Source organism: Plecotus auritus (assembly GCF_963455305.1).
Source record: "Plecotus auritus genome assembly, chromosome: 9".
Classification (NCBI taxonomy): domain Eukaryota; kingdom Metazoa; phylum Chordata; class Mammalia; order Chiroptera; family Vespertilionidae; genus Plecotus; species Plecotus auritus.
The window spans coordinates 108,909,928-108,915,692 of record NC_137783.1 but is presented as its reverse complement, the minus strand read 5'-3'; positions in this window follow the sequence as shown (position 1 = coordinate 108,915,692).

The following is a 5,765-nucleotide window of genomic DNA, read 5'->3' as shown; positions in this document are numbered from 1 at the left end:
CTATCCTTCTTGCCCAAGTTACCTCCCACAGCACCATCACAATATAGGACTGGCAAGGTGGTTAAAAACCTGGATTCAGGTTTTCTCTCTCCCCTTCACTCCCCCACCCTTTCCTTCCATCCAGGCCCAGGTGAATTAGAACAAGTAAGGGCTTTGGCATCAGACCAACCACGATTCCAGTCCCAGCTCTTCCTCCAACTAGCTGTCATCTCTCTAAGCCTCATTTTTTTTTCATCTCTATTAATGTAGTTGTTGATATAGGAATTTCTTGGGGTGAAATAGGCAGATTTAGGGAATTTTTAAAATTAAGGGGAAAAAACACAGGGCTACAGAGTTGAAAAGGGTACATTTCCATGAGACAAGGAAGTTGGGAGAGGCAGCAGTTACATTTCCATAAGATAAGGGAACTGGAAGCAACAAAAGGTCTATATTTACAAAATAAAGAAGGAGGGACTCACAGGTCCCGTGTGAGATTTGACCTTTGAGCTCAGAAGTTACTGTAGTGACCAAATCAAAGGAGGATAGTGGCCAATCAGAGGGGATATCGATGCACAGAAAACTGCAGCCTTTATAAACTGTGGAAGAAGAGACTGGGTGGGACTCTTTCCCCCTCCCCATGTGGGAGTCTGTGCTGTGAGTTTCTTTTCTTTTTTTCTTTTTTTTTTAAATATATTTTATTGATATTTTACAGAGAGGAAGGGAGAGGGATAGAGAGCTAGAAACATCGATGAGAGAGAAGCATCGATCAGCTGCCTCCTGCACACCTCCCACTGGGGATGTGCCCGCAACCAAGGTACGTGCCCTTGACCGGAATCGAACCCGGGACCCTTCAGTCCGCAGGCCGACGCTCAATCCACTGAGCCAAACCGGTTTCGGCTGTGCTGTGAGTTTCTTTCCCCATCCCCACATGGGAGTCTGTACTTGTTCTTCAATACTTTCCACCTTTGCTATACCATCTTCCATCCCTGGATTCATTTTTCGACTCTGGTGGATAAAGAGCCTGGTAACCATCCTGCCCAGGGAAACACCGAGTGTTCCAGTCCAAAAATCCCCGTATCATTGTGAACTCGTATCTCCAGGGTTGTGAAGGATAAATAACAGAACGTATGTACAAGGCTATGCACAAGGTCAGGGCTAAATTTTTATCAGTCTCTCGTCTCTTCCCTAAAGGACTCCTTCCCTGAAAACTCCAGTGAAGACTATATTTCCTCTTCTCAACTTGACCTTGAACTTCAAAAACTCCAGGAGAGCAAGGACTAGGTCTGTTTTCTCCTCCTGTGAGGATTGGGTGGGCTCACTGTGGGCAGAAAAGCAAGGCCACATGCTAACCTGACTAGCTCAGGGACGGCCTGCATGGCAGTTCTGCAAACTCAAACACCTAAAGTAAACACAAAGGATGGTCTGAAATTAAAAATGTAACTAAAAGCAGTGGTTTATAGTAGGTTGTCATGTCCTAGGCTAGTATTTTCCCTGACAATATCAACTTCTTTTTGAACCTATCTTTATGAACCTATTGTCTTTTTGCATCTAAGATAATATACCTGTGAAATGTCTGGGTAACTTGTAATTTCCCTTTTTCAGGACCCCTCAGGGTACAACAAATGGCACCAGGGCAGAAACCACAAATTCCCTCATTGTTATTGTTATCATGTTAATTGTCGACTATTACCCACCTATGTAAAAGAAGCATGTGTCCATCATTTCACTTTTAATCTAATCCTAGAGGTTTCCCCACTTTGCTTTTTCCCACCTCCCTAATCTATCACCAGTGGATTTCATATAACCCACTTGCATCTCCTCCTTCTATGGTAATTTATAAAAACAAGGTAAAAAACGGCCATTCTCAGGGGCATTATCCCAATCGTTGAGATTCTGCTTCCCAGCAATTGTTGACAGCTTGGCTCAGATAAACTCACAAAAATTCTTTACAGGTTTGAATGTTTTTCCGTTAACATCACACAGACCAGGGCTTGGTAGATGTGTTTCTGCCTTTAACCCTGTTCCTCCCTTAGGGTAAGTGTCCTCTCTGCTTGCAGGCTGGTCACGTACCCTCCTCATCTGTGCAATGGAGGGACTAAGGCTGTCATTACCATAAGGAATCTCAGAGGGGCAAGTATCCAACTCCTCATAAGCTACAAAGCTGTACCCATAATTCCTAATGGCAGCACAGCACTGGTGACTGAAGGGGGTATGGTGGGAGGTGCTATCCTGGGTGAAACCCTCCTGGTCAAGCCCAGCTTGGTAGCTTGACTTCTTTGTCTGTGGTTTGGCCAAAGCACCTGTGGGTTGAGTTGGACGATGATGAAGAAGAGGTGACCTAGGTCCCGCAGCCGTCCTGTTCACACACCAACAGGAAGAGCAGGGCAAGCCATTATAGACAGGAATGTAGGGATGGTAGGATGTGTGGGGAGGGCACCAGGGGAAGTCAGTGCCTTGTGTGAGCCCCCGTGCTCACCTCACACAGAGGAGGACAGTCCCAGGACACAGAAAGCTGCCCAGAAACGACCTCTCTGGGCTGCTTTAATTCTAGGTCTGGTTTTCCATCCAAAGCCAACCTGGGCCAAACTGCTTAAGCAGCAGCCATGAGCTTGGCAGCTGGGGGCCAATAGGAGAAAATGTCACTCAGCGAAGTGGCCCAGAAGCGAGAGATGGCCCCTCTCAGCCCTTGGACTTGCCTCTGCACCCTTTGGTGGATGCTCGCACATGTGTGTGAAGAGCCCAAATTGGGACAGGTTTTATTGTCCCATTTTCCAAGCCCTGCCCCCGTTCTACACTACCAACCTACCTGCTCTTTCTAACCTTCCAATCTGATCAAGATGCTCTTCTGCTCACACCCCTCCTTTGGTTTGAACCACACAGAATAAAACCCAAGCTTCATGGCTGGATTACAAGGTCCTTAAGATGTGGTCCCTGTCCATCTCTCCAGCCATCTCCTACCCTTCTCCTGCCAGTCCTCCTCTTCCAGCCCCACCAGGTGCTCATGGTTCCCAACTCCAGGCTCTGTCTGAACACCCTTCTCCTTCCTCTCTGCCAGGCAGAATCGTCCTCATCTCAGGTCCAGCAGCAAAGTCATCTCCTCTTAACATTCCCAATTTACCATCCCTCCTCCATGCTCCCCTAGCACTTTGTCCATGACTCTGTGGTACTCATTCATGGTCGATGCTCCACCATGGAATGAGCCACTATGCTGAGCAGGCCTGCATGGGGGCACAGGATGAGTAGGTTCCTGCCTCTGGGAAGCTCTTGGCCCAACAGAGAGGCAGACAGACAGTGACAGCACAGGAGGAAAGGGCTGAACTCAGCACAACCTCCCATGTTCCCCTGCACTTCAGCTTAGCTGTCTGGCTGCAAACAGTGGCTTTGAGATACCATCTCTTGGTTAGGTCTCCTCGGAGGCAAGGACTATGTCTGAGTACCTTCTGTGTCCCAAGGAAAGCCAGGGCCAGGAAGGTGCACAGGAAAGACATGCTGAAGTAGATGAATTTGGGATCTGAATGTTTCAAAGAGGCGTTGAAGACCCGAAATCGTGCCATTTAAGATAATATCTTACTTTTCATAGCATGGTGGTAACACCCTTTTACACGTTGTGATTTCATTTGATCCTCAAATGTTGCAATAAGGTCAGCAATATAGAAACTGTCACCGCCATTTCATGATGCAGAAACTGAAGCCTAGACTGGGATAGAGACTTGCCTACGGACACCTGGCAAGTCAGTGATAGAGAACAGGCCATACTCTAGGCCTCCTGCCTCTCAGCCCAAGCTCTGCCCCTTAGATCACACTATCAGGTGAGTGGGTGGGCCAGGGGTTCCAGCCCAAGGCCTCCACAGGAGACCCTTCTGGAATAGGCTCATCCACATACTGACCTGCCAGGCCAGCAGGAGTCTTTCTTCCCAGAGGACCCCAAAACTTTACCTTTGGGGAGAGGATGCAAGAATTCAGTGGCTTCCTCAGCATCTACCTGGCTGTACTCTCATTTAACCAGAAATACACCACACATGTTCCTACCTCCTGCTTTTGCACATACCAGCCCCCAATGTCCCCACAAACCTGGTATGCCACTAGCCTTCCCTCGGTTTCCTTAAAGGTACCAAGTGCTTTTCAGCCTCAAAGCCTCACACATGCTCTATCTAGAATGCTTTTTCTTCTACTCTTGGTCAACTCAAGCCTCAGAGCGCAATGATGTTTTCTCAAAGAAGTTAACTCCTATGGCCTTGAGAGGGTTGAACAATAGAAGTGTTTCTAGGTCCCATCAGCTGCATTTGTCACATGCTACCCTGGCACTGTGGCCTCTATCATATCCCTCCCCCCAAGGTGGTAAAGGCCTCAACAGCAGAGATTCCCTCTCCTCTTGTGCTGTGCCCAAGAAATCTGTCTTTTCACTGATGTGCTTGTTGCCCCCACCCCTTCCCTCACCCTTAATATCCAATAAGTCATCTAACCACAGTTCAATAGATCTCACTGCCTCCTATGCTTTTCTCTAGACCAGGCCTTTCCATCCATTCCCTCCACCACTGCCCTAGCTCTGGGCTCATTCTCTTCCACCTGGGTCCCTCCTGCAGTCCCTTACTGCCCTCCTGGCCTCCAGCCTCTCCCATGCATTCTCACTATGGTTGGAGGTCTTTAAAAACTAATCTGACTACTGTCATTTTTCTACTCAAAGCCATTCCAAAAACCCCATTCCCACCACAACGTCCCAAGAGTGGCACTGGAGGACCTTCATAAGATCGGGCCCAGCCCCCTTCCCCACAGCTGCCTGAACTCCAGCCACTCCAGGTGCCCTAGCCCTGCCCCAAACATGCTGGCTTTTCTAAGACTTTATTATGCCTGTCCTTCTGCCTTCCATCTACAAAACTATTCATCAGCATACAATGAAAATAATTTTGGAACACTCTCTACGTGCCTGGCACTAGGCTAAGCTTTTTTCATACCTAATCTCATCTAGTTCTCAAAACACCTCACAAACTAATTGTCCTTAGTACCATTTTACAGATATGGAAACTGAGTTTCAGAAAAGGCAGGGCCATGCCCAACTGGTGTTGCTCAGTGGATTGAGCATTGTCTCATGCACCAAGAGGTCACCGGTTTGGTTCCTGGTTATGGCAGGTGCCTGGGTTGTGGGCTAGATCTCCAGGAGAGGTCAGTGCAGGAGGCAGCCAGTCAATGTTTCTCTCATGAATGTTTCCATCTCTCTCTCCCTTTCCTTTCCTCTCTATCTAAAAATCAATACAAACATATTTTAAAAAAGAAAAGAAAGGCAGGGCCAGAATTGGACTCTAGGTCTATCTAATTCCAAAGCTGCTGTGCACTAACTTTTCTGGGAAATGCACCCAGTCCCTAGCCCAAGGCAAGGTCTTCTCTCTTTCCCCAGCACTGCTGCCAGTAGTATGTTTGTGCGGCCAACACCGCCCTCACCCACCACCAGCACCACCATCACCACCATCACCACCATCACCACCATCACCACCATCACCACCATCACCACCAACGTGAGCTTCCCAAGGGCAGGGCCGGGCTGGCTGGGCTGGGTCCCCAGCACTCAGCGATGTACAAACAGATAGTCTGTGAAGTTTCTTAACACACAGATGGAAAGGTAGAGGCAGCCTGGGTGGTAGAGGCAGCCCCAACCTAAGTAATCCCTGATACCGACCAGAGGCGGGACCATGGCATCTGTAGCCAAGGAAAGGCCTTGCCAAAAGAATTCAAACAACACCTGGCCGCACGCCCTTGGCCGGCCCCCTGCACGTGCTGGGTTCCCACCTCCG